This window comes from Ursus maritimus, unplaced genomic scaffold (genome assembly GCF_017311325.1).
Source record: "Ursus maritimus isolate PB19 unplaced genomic scaffold, ASM1731132v1 scaffold_17, whole genome shotgun sequence".
In the NCBI taxonomy this organism is placed as follows: domain Eukaryota; kingdom Metazoa; phylum Chordata; class Mammalia; order Carnivora; family Ursidae; genus Ursus; species Ursus maritimus.
The window spans coordinates 37802514-37826564 of NW_024424119.1; the positions used below are offsets into that span (position 1 = coordinate 37802514).

The 24051-nt window shown below is 46.2% G+C and overlaps 1 protein-coding gene and 1 pseudogene across 1 annotated transcript in view; one reads left to right on the forward strand and one right to left on the reverse strand.

Annotated features, from left to right (window-relative positions):
• The window catches only part of LOC103678651 (A-kinase anchor protein 2), a 105328-nt gene that overhangs the window by 36313 nt on the left and 44964 nt on the right, over positions 1-24051 (forward strand). The window lies entirely within an intron of this gene.
• On the reverse strand, positions 14281-14431 carry LOC121103162 (annotated as a pseudogene).

Sequence of the window (24051 nt, forward strand, 5' to 3'; positions counted from 1 at the left end):
GGTTCAGGATTGATTTTTTTTTTTTTTTTTTTTGTGAGTGGGGACTTGATTTTACTGGATGGGAGATGTAATCATTTTGGAAAAGAATACTGGAACTTGAGTGACTGTGGGACTGTGCTAAGTTAGGTTGATGGGACATGAGGAAAATCGGTCCTGTGCCTATCAATGAGTAGGGAACCTAGCATCTGAGGAAAAAGCCAGGGGAAAAAAAGATTGGCAACTGACTGTAAACTGAGCCCAGAGTAGCATTGCTGAAAGCGGAGGAATAGTGTTTCGGATAGAAATGCTGTTAGGGACATTTGAGGAGAATTCATGACTGTTAAAGATAGGCATGGTTGGTCTAATCAGATGAAGTGTGATTGCTTCCAGAATAAAGTCCAGATTCTAAAACATGGTGTTTGTGACCTACGCTGGCCTAACTCTCGCCTTGCCTCTCCCCCTGGTTGCCTTGCCTGTGTTAACACCTCGTCCCCGAATGGTGGGCGCTCGCATAGAGTTCAAGCTCGATAAATCTTTGTCGAATACATTTAATCCTCATGCTTTAGTTGAGGGTCTTGGAGAAAATTACTCCAAAGACCCCTTCCAAATCTGTGCATTTTCTGTAAAATAACAGTGATTGCAAACACTCATCAAGAGCTATGCCTGTCTTCTTGTCAAACAGATGTGTATCTGGGGCCATTATAATCATTAATGTTAATGACGTAGGTTGTAATGCCAATGTTCAAACCCTGTAGCACGAGAAATAAAATCTATACGGCACTTTTTTCAGGATTAATAGACATGAAACTTTTGGAGAAATATAGCTGAACAATTTTTACTTCTACGGATGAGATCATTTTATGAGTTCTTAGAATAATAATTCTACTATGGTTTGGATCCTGGGGCATAGATAGGCCTGGTAGGGAGGTGCATTGCCAACTGATAGAAGCATTAACTTTATACCATCCCACTGCATAAGTTGGCCAGTTCGGCAGTCACTGCTCTGAGCTGGTGTGTTTTGGGTGCTGGGGACACGAAGGTGGCTAAGACAGGATCTCAGTCTCTGAGAGGCTTGCTCTCTGTTTTTTGTTTTGTTTTGCTTTGTAATTGTGATAAAATAGACATGGCATAAAATTTTACCATTTTAAACATTTTTAAGTGCAAAATTCATTAGTATCAAGTACATTCACAATGTTACACAACCATCACCACGATCTACTTCCAGAACTTGTTCGTCATCCCAAATAGAGTCATACAATAGTTGTCCTTTCCTCTCTGGCTACATGCGTGCAGCATAATGTTTTCAGAATTCCTCTATACTGTAGCATGTGTCAGAATTCCATTTCTTTTCTTGGCAGAATACTATTCTTGTGTATGTGTGGCGGGGGGGGGGTACCACATTCTGTTTATCCATCCATCCACTAATGGACTCTGGGATTTTTTTCTACCTTTTGACTACTGTGAATAGTGCTACTGTGAACGTCAATGTACAGCTACATGTTTGGGTCCTTGCTTTCAATTCTTTTCGACATGTACCTAGGCTCCTGTCCAATTTTACATCTTGCGTGGTGAACTGGGTGGCCTGGCACATCCTTCCGTTGCTTCTGGCAAAGACGTATGCTGTTGTGTCCCTTCGTTTCTGACTATTATGCTTTTTTCCCATCATATGTACGTGGGGATCTGGGTGGGTGAAATTTGATGAGAAAGAAAAGAAAAATCAGAAAGTAACAATTCTGAGAGCGGAAATAATGAATCTTGATTATTCCGACTGCTGGACTTTTTTCTTCTCAGGCCAAGCATGAGTGGCTGCCTCTTCCCGTGGGTCAAGGGGCTGCCAGGAATTCTAGAAAATCCTCTCCTCAGGGAGATCTCTCTGAAAACCATGTAAGTAAGGGACGCTGTCTAGATGGGTCATCCTGAATACAGCAGGGTGGATGCCTCTTTAGTTATTAAATACTGCAGACCGAGAGGACCCTGGTGGTCTTGGTTTGCAGGATCTTTCTAGCTGTGAGTTCCGTGGGGGAGAGTGCACGGGGAGGCCTGCTTTTAACTTGAGCCGCTCGTGTTTGGGTTGGTGGCATGGCTTAGAAATGGAAGGGAGCCAGCCCTCCCTTCAGCCACCCCAGCGCACCCCCCCCCCCCGCCNAGTTTCCTTTTTACCCTGGGATTTCATATGGACCCTGAGCTATGAAAGCAGATCACATATGGCCTGCTGTCAAGCATGAGAATAGCCTTTTTGTTCTTGGGGAACTGCACCAAGCAAGCGGGAGAGGAGGAAGAAATCTTTTTTTTTTTTTTTTTAGCCTGAAAATACATTACTGTAATTCTTCCATTACCCCCTCCCCACTTTGCTTCTTTACCCTGGGCTGAATCACATTTGGCCATAGCAATAAAAACGTGGTGGCTGTTAAGTCTTGAGCTCCTGGAGTAGGATCCCCGGGACTGGCTCCTTACCCTCTGGCTGGCTGGGGCTGGGTGTGGGGTTGAACTAGCGCGTCTCTAAATCTTCCCCTCCCCCCACCCCCGCCGCCAGCTTAAATGCACAACACTATGCAGTCAAACCCCCGATCAGTGAGCCTGTGACATCTGGAGGCACAAGTTCGAATCTGATTTCCAGTAAGAGTGGAGTAGGCTGGGCAGTTTCATGCTACTTCTGTGCATGGAGGGTGAGGTGGTTCTTCTTGGTTTATCTGGACTGATTCGTTCTTACTTCTCCCAAAACCAACCTGTAGCATTAGTGCCAGTTTCAGGTCCAAGGGCCTCTGGCACTGGTTGGAGATGGCTGATTGGATCTCATTAATAACCAGCCCCCCCCCCAGGCACCTGGCTCTTCCTTTCAGCCAGCCTCAGTGGAGACTTACAGGGGGTTCGTGTATAATACATAGCAGGCAATGTTTTTTCCTGACTGACTAGCCAGTCATTTATGAAGATACCACTCTGTGTCAGCTGCTGGGGACCCCAAAATGAGTCAGGTGCTCCCCGCACCTCAAGGGCCATACAGCTAGCGGTCTTCCTACTACTTCTTGGGAAAGAGACATTTTGGTCCAGGACAGCAAATTTGTCATAAACATGAAAAGGCAGTCTGTTGATATTTTATTTTTCATGCATAGCATGAATGATGTGTTCAATAAGGAACGTCACTCTGTCCGACTCTTAATAGAATCACAGAATTTCAAACTGAGTGAGAATGCTTGTTCTGTATCTGGACTGCCTGGGTCCAGATCTCAATTGACTTTTCTGTAAAATGGGGATAATACTAGTACTCATTTCATACATTTGTAAGGAGGATTAATTTGAATTAATTCACAAAAAAGTATTCAGAATAAAACCTGGCATTGAGAGCCAGGTTACCTTTAAAATACCAATTCACTCATTCTTCAAAAAATGACAAGTGGATATGGCTGCATAAGTCTGTGAATATTCTAAAAACCACTGGATTGTATACTTAAAAAGAGTGAATTTTCTGGCATGTGAATTGTATATCAATGTAGCTGTTATAAAAAAAGAAAAAGAATGGGGCACCTGTGTGACTCAGTCGGTTAAGCGTCTGATTCTTGATTTTGGCTCAGGTGACGATCTCGGGGTCATGAGATCAATCCCCAGGTCCGGCTCCACGCTCAGCAGGGAGTCTGCTTTGAGAGTCTCTCTCTCTGCCTCTGCCCCCCCTCCAAATAAATCTTTAAAAAAAAATAGAAAATTAATTATCTATCATGTGCTTAGCACTGCCTTTTAAAAACTGACAGGTAAGTGACTTGCTCAAGGTGCATGAATGCAGAGATGGTTCTAGAGCTCAAGGCCCCCTGGGGCACAAGCCAGGCTCTTTGCAAACTGTGAGAATAAAATGAAGATTACAATTCAGATGGGAAGCTGAGGTCTAACCAGACTTTAAGAAAGAATAGTGGTAATACCTAAGAACCTTAGCTTTCTACTTTTACCAGCTGTTTCCAGCACTTCACTTCCCTGCCATGCACCTCTGTGTTTTCAAGACTTCAGACAAATATATTGCAAATACTTACTTAAATACACAATGGAAAATATGACAACATTCTCCCCATCCCAGATCGAGATACAGGTGGATATTTTTTAGTTAGGTTTTCCAGTTGAGTTATTGCTTTCAATTCCCCAACTTTGACATTTAGGAATTAGAGCTTTCTGAAGGAAAGAAAGAAAAAAAGAAAGAGAGGAAGAAAGGAAGAGAGAAAGGGAAGGGAGGGAGGGAAGAAAGGAAAAAAGAAAAGAAAAGAAATAACTTCCTATTACAAGACAAGGGTAGTATTTAAAAATCACCCCTTCTTACCACCACTACCAAAAACTAGTAATAACAAATTTTGTCCTCATGGTGAAGATCTCACTGATTCTTGAGATTTCCTAGCTAAGTCTAAAGAATCTAGAATACATAAGAAGAGAGACGTGTTTTAAGAACAAAATGGCATTGTTTCTCCCTGCTGGATCCATTCATATAGTCCTAGAAACTATTTTAGATCCAGAGTTGCCTGAAGCCTTGGGCTCCCATCAGCCTCCTGCTTTTTTGCTGCCATATGCTTTGTTCTGGGGTTTCTTCCTTCTCTTGGCATCTGGTATTCAGGATAAGGGAAAAGGACTTCCCCTGGGCTAGTGAAATCACTACCAGGGAAAAATGGCTTGTATTTCCAGGCCTCTATGAATGAGATGTTTCTCTGAGCGTTCTGAGCAACTGTCTCGTGGAAGGAAACATAAGAAGGTACAAGCTTGCAGCTCATCCATTTCCCCAAGACGAACGTGCAGTACTTCTTGCTTCAGCGGCGCAGACACCACGGCTTTTCCTAGCAGATGGACAGCATTACCTCACTGCTGTTTCATGAATAGGTTTGCCCCGCGGGGTGGAATTGTGGCGGAGGCCGTTATGAAATCTCATTTGCTTTGCATGAATCCGTTCAGGAGTCCCGAGAAAACAAAATCTGAAAAAATGAAAAATGATCAAATAGGACTGTAACTTAGAGCTCCCCGTGTAAATCAGATTTGCCCTGAAACTGCTCTGACTTGGCAGGTAATAATCATAGTAATTTTGCACTTTTGTGATGGAGAGGGTTTTTAATCGAATTCCATTTCTTGTGAGTAGGAACAAAACCAGTTGTAAACAACTTTTGAGGCTCCCCTCCCTTCTCTTTTTTTTTTTTCCCTAGGACGGTAGCATCTGGGGCATATAATTTAGCTCTGAAAGCAGATAGCTGGAGGGCAATGGGGAGGGGGAGGGGATGGTAAGAAGACACTCCTTCAGTTCACGCGCACAGCATGCTTGAGCATTTTATCAAGAAAGGTGCTCAGCACCGGGTGATAGATTCCCTTCATCACACAACCTTAGGCTCTTTCTAAACCTGACTTATCAAGGGTTAGACATTGGACCTCAACCTAAGCTGAGGTCTGAAAGGGCAGGCTGGGTAGCACTGGGCCCACAGAGAGAGGGAGAGGGCAGTGCTGTTCTTCTAGAATGGAGAGACAGTGGTGGAGAAGGTGATGCAGCGGCGGCCCCCTGACCACCTGGGGGGAAGCCGATCACTGTCCACTTATCCCAGTGTTTGTCCATGGCCCTCGTGTCCCCACAGTCACATGGAGGAAGTTGAGGCAGCTTATCCTAAGACTCTGTGGAGTCATTTAATAAAAAATGGGTTCAGGTTCTGCTTCGGGTAATGAGGTGATTTCCCCCAAAGACCCCTGTCTACATGGACTGGGGTGGGGGTCCTGGGAAAGGCCATTAGAAATGGGCGGCTTACTTTTTCCCTCCTCTACGGTGTCCTAGATAGGAAGCCCCTTGCGCTTAAGAGAGGCAGAGGACCCTGTCATCTGGCTTCTGTTCTGCACACACCCCAAGTTGGCTCCCTGGCCCCTTGAAGCCCACAAGGGCACTCTTGCAAAAAAGGGAGTTGTTTTTAGATTTTGTGTCAAGGAACGTTTTTAGAAGTCCTTCTGAAGAACTACAGGGATTCCTGCGATGCTTTCATGCTGGGCCCGTGACAAGATCATGCGAGGTTGGTCCAAGCCCTCCTCAGCCTTGGGAGAAGTGGATTCTCCAAGCGCGCTTGAGGGCGCTGGTCTGAGGACTTACCCGGAGGCCAGAGGCCTCTGCTAAGCGAGCCCAGGGTGGCTTCTGGAGGGGAGTACCTGGAGGAGGTCCCATGAAGCCAAGTCATGATGCCTCCTGACCGCCGCAAGATGTTCCATCAGACTTCTCCCAGAAATCTAGAGTAGAAGAAATATGACCAGGGATTATGAAGAACAGAGTTGAAGCTTTTGAGTGCTAACAAACCTCGATCATGTCGCTAAGGTCCATAATGTGCCGCTGTGGCTTTCTAGTGGATATTGGCCCCCTTTCTGTCAAATTAGGGATCAAACCTTGCTAGAACAGAAATCTTAAAAAGCAAGGCATGCGGGTTGCAGGGTTGGCCCTGGGAGTTTTGCCAGCGTGTTCCGGGTCTTGCATTTTCTCTTTCCCGAAGGCCCCAGGGCCAAGGCTGTGTGCCCAGCATCTGGGTCCCCTACTCCTCTCACTGTGTCGAGAACTTTGCTGGGAGCGAATCGCTCTCTGAATGTGCTTGAAAGACAAACAGAGGGTAGGAGGACAGGACAGTGCCTCCCAGGGGCCGGACCAGGACGGGCGATGGAGGCGGCTCCCAGGGCTCACATTTTCACTCGGCCGCTTCGGGGTGAGAACCACCGCTGCCTTTCCCTGCCTGAAATCCTGGGGCAGCTGTTGCTGCTGTTCCCACCGGCCTCCCCAGAGAGAGAACGCAGCTGACTTCTGGGCCTCCCCGAAATCATCCACAGCTGCTCACATGCTTTTAGTAGGAGAATAAAGAAAGCCGTGTCAGCGGAGGTTAATCTGGAGAAAGAAGTTTCCTTTTCATGGTTCCCTTTCCTTTTGGATGTGATGTACGACCCTCTTGCTAGGCAGCCTGGCAGATCGCTGGCCCCAGGGATCTGGGCGGGGGGGGGGGGATTCTTTTCCAGATTATCCCTACTACCTCAACCTTCCTACCACAGTGACATTTCCTGCGTGCTGGGCTCCCTCTGGGCACGTTACATACATGGTCTCCTTTGGCACAGCGTTACTCCAAGGACCGTATGCCCATCCCATGTTCAAATAAGGACACTGAGGCTCAGAGAGATCCAGCAGCTTGTCCCACAGCGAGCAGGTGGCAGAACCAGTTGATCCAAAACCAGTTTTGTTTGATGCTGGGTTCGACTCTCTTCCTACCCCTGCAGGGGGCATTTTGCTTCGTATCAGCACTGAGAGTGTCCTAACTGCTAATCGAACACCCTCCAAAAGCAGGAATATCCTCATTAGCAGAGGAATGCCTAAAGCAATCAGGCTTGCCTCTGTATTCTAGACAGTAGTCACTGAACTGTTAGACACAACATGCTTGGAAATAATGCAGGGATTTATTACTATGTATTAGAGTATAAGCTTTATCAAGCAGAGAGTGAATTTTCCACCCACTGTTATTGGCATCACATATTTTTTGTTCGTGTTATCTCCAGGGCTGGATTTAGAAAGATTAACGTAAGAAAAAAAAGATGTGCAGAAGTAAATAAATTATTTCAGGCTTGTCTTCAGATTTCCTGCTTACGAAATTGAAATCCCGAAGTCCTTGGACCACCGCCTCTAGGAGGCCTGGGGCCCCACGGGCACTGCCAGGATTTCATTCCCTGATCAGATTCCTGGCCTTGTCAAGGGGTAGCGGGAGCAGCAGGCCAGTGTCAGGACAGAAAACCAAGACTGGCTAAGCGAATGGTATGTCCTGCCCCACCCATGCCCTCCACGCTTTAATCCCTCCAATAGCGCTTTGGTCTCAAATGCTCTCAAAATTAAGACCAGAATCCTACGTGGTCTGGTCCCATCCACCTCTCCAGACATCTTTTCCTCCATGAGTGCCTTACCCCATCCCGGTGCAGGGGAGAGGAAAAAAGGCTTTTTCCTCTATCCATCTTAGATTTCTTGTCTAGGGGCTGTCAAATTAGACTGACCAAAGAGAGTAACGAGAGGAAAACAAACCGGGGTTCATTAATGCACGTGTCATGTGTGCGTATGCGTCTGCCTGGGGATACTTGGTGACGAATAACTCAAAGGGGTGGTTAGAACTTGAACTGCTCTAGCATCTTAGCAAAGAGATAGTTTTATAGTAAAGTAACAAAACAAAAGGACTTTGAATGTCTAGGGTGGCGCATTGTGGGAAGGCAAACAGGGGGAAACAAACGGTAGAGAAGCAAAGTGTGTTAGGGACATTCTTCTGGTGCCAAGTTTGGGCTGATGAGGGTCTAGAGTTGTCTCCAGGGATTAACTTCTGTGCCGTCTGCTAGAGAGAGGAAGGGGGACACCTTTACAGATTCATGCCCTGTTTTTAGGCAAATAGGGGGAGAGCAGAGAGCTTTTCTTTTCTTTCTTTCTTTCCTTTTTCAAAGATTTTATTTTTAAGTACTCTGTAGACCCACCAGGGGGCTCGAACTCACAAACCCGAGCTCAAGAGTCGCAAGCTCCATGGACTGAGCCAGCCAGGCACCCCACGGAGAGCTTTTCTTGTATCTGCTGCATCCTGATTCCATTCCCTCAAAGTAATTGAATGCCGGAGTGGCATGCTTCGGGGTGGCATATTCTCTTCCCCTTCACCAGCCACCAAAGCCACCTGCCATTTTTGTCCTTGCTTCTCTTGCTCCTAACGCAGGGCCTTTCTGGAACCTGCCTCCAGCCTGGAACAAACCTGGAGCAAGCTTCTGTCCCCCTTCATGGCTTCGTTAACGCCTTATCTTGCAGATAACAGATTATTTGTTACTTCCTCCCAGAAGCCTCCCCAGACCTCCCTGACTAGCTCACTGTTCCCCTGTTAGAGGCTGTCAAAGTACTTTCTTTCCAGGCACTTCTCACAAATGCAACTATACATGTATTTGAGCTTGGGAAGTGTCTTGTTTTCCCACTATAGTCCATTTCCAGAGGGCGGCTCCGTGCCTGGTTCTCCCCATTGTGCCAGCCCCACAGCAGGTGCTCACTTGCAAGAGTGAATGAATGCGTGAATCAGGCGTGGAGCGAAGCCAAGCTGTTTCAGATCTGCTCACAGCAGGGACTGCAGAGTGCACGCTAAGGTGCAGCAAGGGAAATACTGCTAAGCAGGTAAATAGCTCACATTTCTTAGCCGTGGTGTTACATTTAAAAGGAGAACTTGGGGGCGCCTTTGTGGCTCAGTCGGTTAAGCGTCTGCCTTCGGCTCAGGTCATGATCCCACGTCGGACTCCTTGCTCAGTGGGGAGCTTTCGTCTCCCTCTCCGTCTGCCCTCCCCCTGCTCGTGCGTGCGCTCTCTCTCTCTCTCTCTCTCTCTCTCTCACTATCTCTTTCTCCCTGTGTCAAATAAATAAATAAAATCTTTAAAAGCTAAAATAAAAATAAAATAAAAGGAGAACTTGTTGCTTCTCCCTTGGAGTTTCCAGACCTGTAGACCATTCCTGGTCTAAGTAGCCTGCGGAGGGCTCTTTGCAGGAAGAGTGAGGGGATTCCACAGATTTGGCTGTTGATAAAGCGTTGATCTTTCACCTCAGGTGGTTCTGCTCAGAAATTAGAAACTGGAGCATGGCTGCTATTTGAGCATCTTCTTTGCAGTTTTTCCTCTGGTTGGTTTTTCTACTTGTCCTTGAATTTTTATCTGAAGGGGAGATGTCCCTTATGAATCCGTGGGGCATATTCAGAACCGAGACCTCTGGGATCAGGTAGAGCTGGACCTTGTTCCCAGAGCTCCCTTGAGCAGAGCCATTATTTGCCTTATTGGCAAAAGACACATTTTAAAATTTTTATCACTTTTCTTTCTTGCTCAGATGTCTCTTGACCTCATGAACATGGATCCCTGTGCGTCCCTCTCCTTTCTGACTGTGTTGGAGCCCTTGAACATCTGAAGGAATGCCAGTCACACCGTCTTGTAGGAACTACTCAAGAGTCTCCATCCCACAACAGGGAGGCCTGTTGAGTTCCCCCTGGGAAGCTCCCATATTACTGTTTGTCGTTTGGACCCTCAGTCCTAGTCTTCCTCTTGTCTGTAATCTACATGCCGCCCGGCACGTTTGAGGAATGCTCCTTTCTTTCTTTTTTTTTTTTTTAAAGGGCAAGATGTCATATTTTGAGTTCATTTCAGTCTCACACTGGATTCTGTCCAGACTTTTGTTTGGATTTCAGATGTTTAGCCCCAAACAAATTGAGATGTTAGTTGAAACAGTTCCAGATTTGGTAATGCTTAAAATTCCTCCGGGAGCACAAATCGTCCCTCACTTGAAGCTACCCTAAGTATAGTTCTTGAATCTTGAATCTCTGCATTCCTTGTAAACACTCATGGTAAAAACAGTTAACGATTAATCTGCTTGTGTTCCGGTGACTGAGAAAAGAAGCATCCACACTTCTGAGGCCTCATCTTATCAAGTTCTGAGGGGTGGTTTTTACAGCTAATATAAGGCCTTGGTTTATCAGCTGCAATGGCTGGAAACTCCTTAGACCTGAATATTTGGGATGAGCAGAATGGACCCAGCTTAGGAATTCCAAGAAGGCAGACTCAAGATAGAGAGCTGCCAAAGCTCACAGATGTGGAATGAAACCTGTTTCTAAACCTGATGCTTCGGCTCAGTTGTAATGTGCTTAAAGCCTGGACTCACTTGAGGTTTTTATAGCTGGTTACAATAGTTCAAACCTGGAATTACGCTTCTTTGTGTATTTATTTGCGAACTAGAATGATAGTAATTCCAAGCTATCTCGTAAGGCCATGTTGAAATCTTCAGAGCTGATTCCATCTTCTTCGTGCTGCAAAAATGCAAAATGGTAGCTGGTGTGTTATATGTGTCTTGAGACTATCTTGGCCCTTTCTCTCTAGAACTCAATCTCCCAATTGAGGTATTAGTCGACAGATTAATATACTTCCTCACGTTAGTAATATTATCTTGTAGATTATAAACTGTGTCATCCTACACAGCACCCCTGTATTATAGGAGGAGAAATAAAGATGGCGGATGATCAAGGCTAGAACCCCTTCTTGACTTTAAATTGAGGCAGGGCTCTGTATACCCTTTAACGGTTAGTCTTCTGAAGAGTTTTCGCTTCAAAAGCTTCCATATGCATGTCTCCTATGTCTTCTTTTGAGATTGGCTTGTAGTAAAGCCCTTGGGTTAATCATGCCAGAAGAGGGGGAACAGAGGGAGTTCGTGATGGAAATGATTGCATTGTAGTTCCTAGGCAACAGCAGTAGTCATTGGCAGTGCTCCCATTATAGCAGCTACATGTTTCTATTATTGCTACTTGAAATTTGGTTGCTTTGTGGCTCCTACTTCGGAACTGAATTAACTTCAATGCACTTGATGGAAGCCTCTTTTTTCCCTACAGCTTTGGGGATGTTTTATCGTTGACATTAAGGAGTATTTCTTTTCTTTTTTTTTTTCTTAAGTAAACTCTGTCCTCAACTTGGGGCTCGAACTTGCCACCCCAAGATCAAGAGTTGCGTGCTCTAACAACTGAGCCAGCCAGGCGGCCATGGTAGTAGTTGGTTTAAGGGACTCTGGTGACTTATCCGCATGTACACACTTACTATATATATGTCATTAAAGAAATAATCAGCAGTTAATTTTTAATGTCCATCTGGTGACTATGAATTCATATGTTTTCAAATCCCCGATATTTGACCCTATTCATCGTATCCTCCCGTTCATTGGTGCTGACCAGCAGAGCTAATGAGATGCCTAAGTCCTCCTGGGTTTCATTGCTTCTTCCTGGAGTTGGTCACACTTTTTTTTTTTTGCATGTGGGTGGTCATAAAATTTATCAGCAGGCAAATCCACGAGGAACTAACTCTATTACAAGTATCCTTTTAGACTTGCAAGCTACCTCAGCCAGCCATTTAATTTTACAATAGTCTATGTGGTTTTCATTCCAAAGCTTTTTGTGTAACTTGGTAAGCAGCCTCTGCCTGAAAGAGCAAAGCAGTCCAGGTTGTAATAAACGTATTACACCCTCTCGTGCGTAAAGCTTTTATTTTCCCCTTCAGATTCTTTCTGTGAGAGCCAAACTCCCTACTCTCGTTTTTCACAATAGAATTACACAAATTATTACTTGTCACCAACAACCTTAGAGATTTTGGAAAATATCAAGTGGTTACATCTGCATACCTTTGCAGAGGAGAATACTTCTTTGACAACCATGGTTTGGTTTTCTTGACGAGGAGAACCTGGGGTTCATCAGGTTCGTTTTTTCTGAGGTGGAGACCCCACACGGGGTCTTAGCAGGGTCACAACTCTGACCCCCCGGACGATGAGATTTTGTGACTAAAGTCTGCATTGACCACAAAGGAGACCAGAAGTCCAGAGAGCTGGGTTCTCAGTTGCCTGGCAGGAGGAAGAGTCAAACCCTGGGGCGCCTGGGTGGCGTAGTCAGTTAAACGTCTGACTTTTGGTTTCTGCTCAGATTGTGATCTCAGGGTTGTGAGATTGAGCCCTGCCTCAAGCTCCGTGCTCAGCACAGAATCTGCTTGAGATTCTCTCTCTGTCTCCATCTCTCCCTCTCCCTTTGCCTCTCCTGCTCGTGTACCCTCTCTCTCAAACAAATAAATCTTAAAAAAAGAAATAAGAAGATTCTAACCCCCCAGAGCAGCTCCTAGGGTGAGAGGTGGGGAAATGGCCTAAAAGGGAAAATAGCCCCTGTTTCTAACCACCTCAGGATCCCCCTGGGCATTATCACCGGGGGTGCGTGTAAGGCTGCAGCCTTCTCTAGGTGGGGAGAAGAGAAGGACTTGGGGGGTGTGCACTGGAGCAGTGTCACTGAGAAGACAGGTAATGGGCGCCCAGTGCTTTCTGTCCCGGCGCACGTGCTCCATGATTCCAGGTGCACCGAGGACTACTGTGCTTTCCCGGGTGCACAGCAAGATAAGAGACTGGGAGAGGGAGAGGACACCAGTCAGCAGTGGATCGGAGAGGGTTGGTAGACAAAGGCTTGTGTTGCTTTGTGTGTGTGCACAAGCGTGTGTGTGCATCGACATCCATCAACAGTCCAGAAATTGGATTGCCATTCAGTTCTCAAACAAATGGCTTGTTTATGAAACTGAAAGCTGCTATCTCCTTTAGGAAATACTCCATTCCAGCAGTTAGCCCCGAGGGTTAAAGCACCTTGCTCTCTGCTGTCAGCTTTGCTCGGTTCCCAAACAATACTTTGATGTGCAAGGCTCTCCTAATGGAAGATAAGTCATCAATTAACCCAACTGGAAGGTTAAGCCGAAAACAGATTTTTCAAGGAAGGGATTATCTCCGAGTTAACCACTGATTGACGTTATCTATCTGGGATATATTCTTATGGAAAGGCTTCATCTCGGCCTAGGCAGAGGGTGGGGAGGGTGAAGTAGTCTAGTTATTTAGTTTGTTTTGAAAGTCACTCTAGAAATTGGATCTGTCACCTGAGCCTGGGATGGAGATGACCCTAATTTCCTTTCCAAATAAATTACCATTTTAATTCCTTCAGAAACGGGTCCTTATACTATTAAGTTGCTAGGGGTTTTGTTTTTATTTATTTATTTTTACAAACGTGAGCAGAACCATCTATTTTTAGAGGAATATTAACAATATTGTGAATTTAAGCACAATGCAGATGAAGCAAATCTGTAATTGTGTGCTTGAGATTTTCGGATACCTTAAAATAGCGACAAACTCTTATGCAGATGAAGCAAATCTGTAATTGTGTGCTTGAGATTTTCAGATACCTTAAAATAGTGACAAACTCGTGCTAATTTACAGCTTTTCAGGAAAACATAAATTTCATAAATTGAGCTATTTCACTGTTACTTTTTTAGTATGCCTTCTGTTTTCTAGTATGTTTAGGAAACCAAAAGGGGGCTATTAAAATATATATTGCCAAAAACGTAGAAAGCAGAATAGGGTCGTTCTTCTACCACCCGACTACAATCAATACTTTATTTTCTTCTAGTCTTTTTTCCCCTATGTTTGCTACAAAATGTAACCGTTCTACCTAGCTATTTCCTAGCTCATCGGCCTCATAGAACGTTTCAGAAATTATGCCCATGTTCCTTAATGTTCTTAATGGGTACAGGGTTTCTTTTGGGGGGGATGAAAATTTTTAGAAATAGTGGTAATATTACATTGTGTGTGTAATTAATGCCACCACACAGTGCAGTTAAGATGATAAAAAAGGCAACTTTTATGTCATATATATGTGTGTGTGTGTGTGTGTGTGTGTGTATGTGTATGTTTTCCCACTGTTAAAAAAACAAAGTTCAACTGAGTAAATTTGAGGGTCTCATTGGCTTTATTAAACAATTCCTGAAATAGGCAGCATCCCATCTAACAAGTAGAGGGGAACTCCAAGGAGGTGTAAAAAATGGAAGACTTTTCAATTAGCAATAATCGCGCCTCGGATAAACGTCATTGGCTACGATACTGCCACTGCGCAAAGCTTAGAAGACTTTTATAGGAAGGAGGAGGATGGGGCAAGAAAGTTTTTAGCAAAAGAGAAGACAGGATTATTCCAGGCAAGCTCACCCTTAGGGAGAAGGGCTGGGGCTGTATTAGGTAGATGACCTTAGACAGGATTATTCCAGGCAAGCTCACCCTTAGGGAGAAGGGCTGGGCGGTATTAGGTATATGACCTTATCTTCCTTTGGGGGGCATGAAGAGAGCCCATGTGACAGATGATCTCATTGGTGCTTATCAGAAAATTCCAGATTGACAGGTTAAGATTTCTGGGGGAGATTGAAACTGCAATTAGGTTAGGTATTAAGCCCTGGTTTGGTGACTTGGCCTGGCTCCAGTGATGCCATCTGGGGCCTCTGGTTTTCTTTTTAACACCACATTGAAAAAAAGGTGTATAAAAACTGTGCCCCCAGATTGTTTGCTTTCTTTTCTCTTTTGAGAAGCAGAGCATTGACGGATTTCAGAGTTATAACGCTGGGAGAAAATGTTAGTGTGGAGTTTATTTTCCACGAGATTCAAAAACCAAAACTTTTTAATACTATTTAGGCTTTGCACTAAGCCTAAAATTTAAGAGGAGAATTTTCAGCAGTGGAGTGGCATGTTATTAACACCTCGGAAACCTCGGAGACGTCATGTTTCAGGCTGAGGTCATTATAGCCCCTCCAGGAACACAACAGCCTCCTCAGGATGTCCTCTCCCCAGGGAAGGACGGCAGCCATGATGGATGATGGCCCTTGACTGATAATGACAGATGAATAATATTTCCAACTAAATTTCCAGCTCCCGAACATGAGTGAAGCCAGACCCTGCCGGCAGGGAGCTCCAACAGTAACTGGGTAAGTCCTCGAGAAGGACTTCCAAGTGTGAAAGAGCGATTCATTCTGCCAAGGTGTTTCTGCACCAGGAGACTTCGATCGCAGGGAAGCAGGTTTGACCTGGGCCCTGCAGAAAAGCTGAGTGAGAGAGAGGGGGCACCAGTGAAGAAAACAGATCAGATCTGGAAAGGGTGGCAGGCCCTTCATTCCAGATTCAGGACTATCTTTAAAAAAAAAAAAAAAGTCCAGGTGACATTTATTGAGGGCCCTACTGGGGACCATGTCTTGCTTCTTTCAGTTCCTTGTACAGCACCCGAGTCAGGGCTTAGGGAGTTACGGACCCTCTGGGAATGTCTGTGCCACACTTTGGTAGCAGAAAGGAAAATCCAGAGCAAACCACAGCGGCACTGCTGATCTCAAGCCTCCATTGGGGTGGCCAGGGGTCAGATCACAGACCGGTGTGTCTTTCCAGACCACACGCCTGACTCCTTTGCCCCTGGGACCTCTGGTGCCAGACGTGGCAGATGTGGTGCATTTATGTTCCTGAATTCTTAAATATCGCAAAGATGGGTCCGGGCTTGCAAACAGAAGGGCAAGCGGGTATGTGAATCTAATTGGATCAAGGTTTTAAACATCTCATACTCTCGCTCAGGGTATTGTTTTGTGTTCATATCCCCACTTTGAAATTAACTGGCCCCAATACCTTGTTAAATATGAATTCGTGAAATCAAGAAGTGATCTTAAAGAATGTTTTCCACGACGAGTTCAACCACAGTACTGACAAGAAAATGCGCTAACTTCTATGTTTCGGCACCGCACCAGTAACATTGAGGGAGGCTGACTTAGTGGGGAGCTGACAAACCCCTTGTTTGTGCTGCACTCTTTGCAGGTAAAGTCTTCCCCCCTCCTTTTTCCATTCCCCTAATGGCCAAACACCTTGCCATGTTGAGATGCCGGAGTTTTAACCATCTGTGCCAATTCTGAGTTTCAGCATGTCATCACCGATGCAGGGAGTGTGGCTTGACATTATTTCTTCACTTTGGATAGGAGAGGCTCAGAAAAACTAAGGGGGAAAAATGGGAGATTCAGCGTTTTAGAAAACAACAAAGCAACATCGTGGCACAAGCGAACCTTTTGGTTCCAGCATCTCACAGCTTGAGGTTTCTGTTGATTGTGTTGCTGAGCCATTGAAATCCCCACCTGCATGCCTGGCCCCTATTATTTCCTGCTCCTGGATCCCTACTTTCTGTCCTCTTGTTTGGGGAGGTGTCCACGTCCGGAATGGACTGGCTTCTTGGGGCTCCCTGCTATTGTGGTCCAAACTGTGTACAAGACAAATAGACATTCTTGGGAGTGGCTAGACACTATCTAGAGAATTCCAACCATTCAGCTGAAGAGAAAGTCACTCACCTAGAGCATTTAGAAGAGAACTCCAGGCATCTCAAGTAGGGGCAGATGGCAGACGCAACCTTTTAAGACTACCGTCCAATTTTGGCTCAGATCATGACCTCAGGGTCGTGAGATTGAGCCCCGCATCGAACTCCACACTTAGCAGGTGGTCTGCTTGAGATTCTCTCTTTCCCTCTTCCTCTGCCCCTTCCCCTGCTCGGGTGCTCTCTCTCTCTCAAATAAATACATAAATCTTAAAAAAATAAAAGACCAGCATCTGAGATACAGCTAAGAGCTCAAAGTGAATTTTCCGTTCAGTGAGCCATGGCACATCACGCATCTTGGGAAAGCAAACAGGATGTCAACATTTGTTTCTTTGTTGTGGCCTTTGAAGAGCTGGACATGCCAGGGCTTAGATTGCAACTCTGTCACTTACTTGCTTTGTGTCCTTGGGCAAAATACTTCAACTCTGAGCGCATTGTCTTCACCTGCAAAATAGAAATTATACCCTACTTCAGGGTACTGCTGTGTGGATTTATTGAGATAACATATGTAAAGGGCATAGTAAATTGCCCACACATTGTAATGTCCAGTTAATAGTTGTGACCATTGTCATCCTTATCATTTTTATTTCTAAGCCAGAAAGCACACGGGAGATGAGTTCTGGGATCCAGTTTCTCAGAGCTAATCTTCCTTGTTTGATAAGCCTCTGGTCTAGATTGTCCCAACTTCTAATTCCAAATCTACGTGGGGCGGGGTCATAGTTCACTGCCCTTAGATAAGCGGCTTCGGGTCAATCCTAGCTTCACTATTTACTGCTCCGTATCTTGAGGCAAATCACTTAAAACTCGGGATCTCAGTTTCCTTAGCTGTATGAATAGAGATGTCAGGGTCCTGGCCTCAGAGGCTGGTTTTGAGGAATAAATGTGACTGTGCATTGCAATCAATTAATGGCAATGGCAGCATGTCATAAATGCTTATTGTAAGGCTATGACCACTTGATCATCAACCTCACCCAATACCTTCAAGATCGGTGGGGCCCTGTCTTCCTTCTCCAGTTCCACAGGGTGCGCACCCACTGCCAACTCCGAGACTCTGAAGCTTCAGTCTTTGCAAACTGGCTTCTGTGGGCAATGGTCCCGACGTGTGCTTCTTCTGTTCCGATTAGGCAGTTGGTAAGCCTGTACCCGTTGCTGCCTGAGTATGTCCTTATTCCATAGCTATCCCTTTGCTCTTCCTGTTTGGTCTGCCAGTTTTAAAAAGTGCAAATGTCCTGGGGCCACTCACCTCTGACAAAGCTTGAAAAATTCTGTTATTGGCTTGCTGCCAACATAGAAAGCCAGCGTGAACTGCCTTGTGTGGCCAGCTTACCTTGTCCCTGTCATGAGCCCAGCTGCTTTCACATGCTGTCTCTTAGGGAATCTTTGCAACAGCCTTAGAAGATGGGCGTGTTAGTTTTGTATCGCTGCTGTAACAAATTCCCACAGAATTAGTGGATTAAAACAATAGAAATGTATTCTCTCCCAGTTCAGGAGGCCAGGAGTCTGAAATCAAGAAAGGCAGGGTTGGTTCTCTCTGAGAGCTGTGAGAATCCCTTTCATGCCTTTCTCGTAGCTTTCGGGGATTGCCAGCAAGCCTTGGCACTCCTTGGCTTGGGGATGAATCACTCCGACTTCCAACCTGTCTTCATATGGAGTTTTCCTTCTTTGTGTATGTCTCTGTTTTTCCCTCTTATAAGGATACCAGCCATTGCATTGAGGACCCACCCTACTCCACTATGACAACGTTTTAACTAACTATGTCTGCAAAGACCCTATTTCCAAATAAGGTCACACTCTGAGGTTCCAAGTAGACTTGAATTTTGGAGGGAACACTATTCAACCCACTACAGTAATTATTCCCATTTAACAGACGAGGAACCTGAGCTTCAGGAAAGGAGCAAATCCTTTGTGTAAGCATCATGCAGTCCACTTGCGACACCGGATGATTCAAACCCTGACCTTCTTTTCTCTAAGACTCACGTTCTTCCTACTGGATCACCTTACGGCACGTAAATAAATGGAGAAGAAAATAAGGCTCTAAAAATCATGGCAGCAAAATGGTTAGCTGCAGCCAGCTACTAGATCAAAGAGGGTCTCTGGGGGGTGAACAGGATGAGCAGAGTCTGTGCAAGTGAATGGTATCCCCCTTTCTTGTTGCTGGTTCTCAGACTTTATCCTGTTTGCATAATCAGCATAACTTGTTGGCTCTCAACCACTCCTGGGATTCCACGGCTGGGCAGAGAGATTCCTCATAAATGAGACATGAGGTAGATGTCGGGTTCCATTGGCATTAAGCAAAAGGAAAGAGCACATTTCTTAGTGTGAAGCCAGATACTCTCCTACAACTCTCTTGCACCCCATCTTACTGCTGGTTTATGCTTATCTTGCATCCCTATGGGGGGGTGGAGAAATTCCATGCTTTCCTTCTCCCGCAGAGGTTCCTTCCTGGCATTCAGAGTCACAAAGGCAGTGGACGGAAGCAGGTGACTGGCTCTCGGCTGCCTCCAGAGTTCAGCTGCCCAAACTTTTCCCAGAATGTGGTCCTGCAGAGCTGGCCCAGGGCAGGACTGGGAGAGCGCCGTGCTGGGGGCAGGAGGGGAAAAATCCGTGTGCTCACCCTGGTTCTGGCTAAAGCACAGGACGGAACCAGGGTCAGGTCCTCAATGTCAGGGGCAAGCTCACCTTGGCTTCAATCACAAATGCCACTCTGGTACCAGCCCCAGAGTCCTGTGTCGTCAAGGGCATCAGTTTGCTGCATGAAGTGCGAGCCAAAAATTTGGGTGGGCCTGGCTTCAGCCTTCCTTGCCCTTTGGCTGCCCTCCACACCGTGCTCTTCTTCAGCAGACCAATGTCCCCAGCACCTGTCCCGATCCAGAATTGCCGCTTAGTCCTGGCAGAGCAGGACTCTCAGACGGACCATCTGGCTTTTCCTGGAGTTCTCTCTTGCTGCCAGAGAGCTCCGGAGGCGGGAGGGTCAGGGGTCTGTTTGCTACCCAGTCCGCCTTCACCTATGGCTTTGTGCTTTAGAAGAAACTTAAGAAAACTGAGTAGCAGTTCATAGTGACTCGAACAACCCTGATGATGAAACCTGTTTTGAGTAGAGGTCCAAACCTTCTAGAGCCTTCCAGCAGTTCCCTTGCAATTCATAGGTAGCAGATTCAATAGAACCAAACCTTTCTCGTGTTGGTAGGTGGTAGGTGCTTTTGTTGAGTCTTCTTGGAGCTCACAGGTATTTCATTTTTAAAGTACCTCTGGATTGTTGTGTTTTCCTTCCTCCTCCAGACTTGTGAGCGTAGTCGTGGGGAGGTGAAGACATACGGCTCATTACCTCCTGCCTTTGAGCAGGGAAGTGTGGTGGGCTGAATTTACTACTCGGCTCCAGGCTGAGTCTTCTTGTCGCCCAAGGGCTGGGACCTGGGGGACAGGCAGGAAGGGATCCTGAAGCAGAAATGGCATGTGGGTCCAGGGCCCAGGGTTCGGAATTACCCCAGTGTAGTTATTGCCCAGCTCTAAACGGCTCAGCATTCACTTTCAACATTAATAAGAGATAAGAATGGTTTTGCTCACCGATGACCAGATTTGCCAAACCCCAAATAGTTTTCCCAAATATTATTTTTAAAACTTGACTCAAAGCTTTAAAATACTTTACTAGAACAAAAAATTGATTCAAATTCATTGTGTATGTGTGTGTGTCCCCACCAGTCTATCCGTCTTACAGAGGAGGTTACTAGATGGACTTACCTGCACGTTTAAGTTGAATGGAGCAAAAACAACAACAACTATTGTTCAGAATAATAGATAGAGTCAGCCTCCAATTTTTGCTCCCTACCCACTGATCAGACCTTCGGAAATTTTCAATGGGGTTTTCCTATGACGTATCTTGTCTGTGACATAGTTCATGGAATTCTATGACATTTGACTTCCCAAGAGGAATTTGGTTACTCACATAGTGTTACACAACCTTTCTGGGAATAGGAAACTCATGGAAGGAAAATGTCCCTATAGACAGTGAGTCAATTACTTCTCTTGATGAAAAAGGAAGATTACATTATCGTAAGATGTACAGAGAGAGAGAGACTGCTCCTAAAAGTATTATGGATCACCCCAAGAAAGCACATCTCCCTCGGGGGCAGGCTGCATTCTGATGCCCATTTGCTCATCATGGCTGAGTAAAGGCTTTAGTATTCATTGCATAGATCGAAAATGGAGTTTAAGAGGCACTGCAGTACCTAACAAGTAGATAAGCCTTGGTCTATTTTTGTTGTTGTTGCTAGAGAGAGAGAACACATGTCCACCTGCCCGTGCCATGGTGGGGGAGGGGCAGAGGGAGAGAGAGAATTTCAAGCAGGCTCCACGCTGAGCACGGAGCTCAGGCCAGGGCTCCATCTCACGACCCTGAGATCATGACCTGAGCCGAAACCAAGAGCTGGATGCTTAACCGACTGAGCCACCCAGATGCCCCCCTCCTAAAGCCTTTCTAAGCAAAGTCGCTGTTCTGTTCCCATCTCAACAATTTTGCCTCAATGAATTAAGGACGGGCTATGTCTTCGTTTCCCACACTTAGCCCCAATTAGAGATTCCTTTGGGTACATTTTAAATTGTCAATATCCCCATCAAATTCACATCTGAGAGCAAATGGCTTGAAAGACTGGTTCCGTGCTGAGGCGTGGAGTCATGTGGAGCTGAGACTTGGAGGAGGACCTGTCTGAATGGAAGTAGGGGAAAGGGCAGCCATGGCCATTTAGAAAGGACATCTGGAGGTGCCGAGACCCAGGCTTCCTTCGGTGTGTGCCTTGTGTTGGACCTTGGAGCAGTTTGAAAAGCTGCAATCCTCCCGCTCCCTTCCATCCTGGGAAGCATGTAGAGAGAGCCTTCCTAGTGCTGACCCCTCCCCTCCGCCCTGCTCTGCAATGCCATGCAGCAGGCTGGGCCTTACCATCTCTAAGCCAGCCTCTCTCCACATTGCCTACTTCCATCTCGTTCCTCCTGATCTCAACAAATCTACTTTGGAACATTCTCTCACACTAGGTATATGCACGGGATGGCTACATTTAGCAGAATAAACTGCTTCAACCAAAGAGGTGAAGTTCTGACAAGGGGAATGTCTAAGACAGCCGAGTTCCATCCGGGCATCCTTGCAATCTCTCCTGGCACAAGTATCAGGCGGTTTCAAGGGCTGAGGCTGCTGCTCCTGGTGCCATTTGCTGGCTTGCTTCCTCTCGGCTCTGCCCTCATCATTACCGGCTCAGAACTACCCAGCGCTTCCTTTCTGCCCAGGGTTCACCCCGGCTTGCAGAACCACAGGGATTAGGAGCAGAAAGGAGGTGAATTTTGAGGGTTCACCTGGTTTAGGCGTCTCATTTGTCCGACCGGAAAACTGAGACTCAGAGAAGAAATATGGCTTCCCCAAAGTCACGTAGCAACAGGTGCATGGTTTCAGAGACCGCCTGTTTCTGCCTTGCATTTGCTGTCCCTTTTGATCCTGTGCATACTTCCTGGGTTCCCTCCTGAGCGGCCTGCTGTGGCTCCCAGGGCAGAGCCCTGATCTGTGGGTGGGAGTCGTGGATTCTAGCCCGAGCTCTACTCTTGACCAGCTGTGTGACCCTAGGGAGGACTCTGCTCCGCAGTCTGGGGCCCGCCCTGCTGTAGAAAAGGTGAGAAACCCCACCTTGCTGTTGGTAGAGGAATAGAGAAGCTACGTAAGTAAGGGTGTGTGACACAGACTGGCACCCACTAGGTGTGCAATAGATACTTGCTGAATGGCGGGCTTAAGAGCATCCATGGCCTTCAAACCCCAGCTACTGGGTGCTCGCAAATTGCCCACCGCTTCCCAGCCAACCAGGGCCAAATTTCAAAATGGCTTCATTCCCCCCAGTGCCAGACACCCTCAGAGACTGAACCGAAGATCAGGTTACAGCACAGGAGAATTCAACTGGCGGTCCAATTTATTTTCATCAATTCAGGAAAACCACCCCAAGCTCTGAGGCTGTGCGGAGGGGAGGAGGAGGGGTGAGCAGCAGTGAGGCGTGCGCACTGGATCCAGCTCTGCTCAGTCCTGACAGGAGAGCCACCCCCATCGAATGCAGGGCAGCTCGCTGTAGCTTTTGCCACGTATATTGACCTTGCTGGTTTAATTTTGCCCTCTGCCTCCAAGTAGAAACCAGTTTTCCTAAACTCTGTCCTATTTTTGCAACCAGAGGGAAGGGGGTGTGTGTGTGCGTGTGTGTGTGTGTGTGTGCGCGCGCGCGTGTGTGTGCGTGTGTGTGTGTGCGTGTGCATTTCCTAGGGCTGCCGTAATTGCCGTAACAAAGTGCCAGAAACTGGGCGGCTTGAACAACAGGAATGTACTGTCTCACAGTCCTGGAGACCGGAAGTGCAAAACCCAGCGCCATGCTTCCTTCTGACGGCTGTAGGGAAGGATTACCCCAAGCCCCTCTCCTTGGTTTATAGATGCTGCCTTCTCTCCTGTTTCTTCACATTGTCTTTCATCTCGGTGTTTCTCTGCATCTAAGTCTCTTTTTATAAGGGCGCTAGTATTGGATTAGGGCCCGCCCTAATGACCATGTAACTTGATTACCTCTGTAAGACCCTATCTCCAGATAAGGTGACATTTTGAGGTACTGTGTGTTTGGACTTACACATATGAAGTTGGCTTTCAACCCATAATGGTGAGTGTGCATGTGTGTGTGTGTGTGCGCACATATGTGTGTGTGTGTGTGTGTGCGCACATATACATGCATGTAGTGGACCATAGCATCTCAGACACCAGTCAGAAACATGCCTACTAATTATGAGGTGCCTGGCTGGCTCAGCTGGTAGAGTATGAGACTCTTGATCTCAGGGTTGTAAGTTCGAGACCCACGTTGGGTGTAGAGATTCCTTAAAAATAAAATCTTTAAAAAAAAGAAAAAGCATGCCACTACTTAGATAATAGTACTTTTTTTTTCTTCTTTTTTAGTTTATTTGCTTTTTAAAGTTTGTTTATTTATACTTGTGGTAATCTCTACATCTAACATAAAGCTCCAACTCCCGACTCCAAGATCAAAAGTCCCACCGACGGAGCCAGCCAGGTGCCCATAGATAATAGTACTTTAAGAGCACACATTGTTTTCTCGTTTGTGAACAGGGAAGATTTAAAACAATTTTTTAGGGGCGCCTGGGTGGCTCAGTCATTAAGCGTCTGCCTTTGGCTCAGGGCGTGATCCCGGAGTCCTGGGATCCAGCCCCACATCAGGCTCCTCCACTGAGAGCCTGCTTCTTCCTCTCCCACTCCCCCTGCCTGTGTTCCCTCTCTCGCTGGCTGTCTCGCTCTCTGTCAAATAAATAAATAAATAAATAAATAAATAAATAAATAAATAAA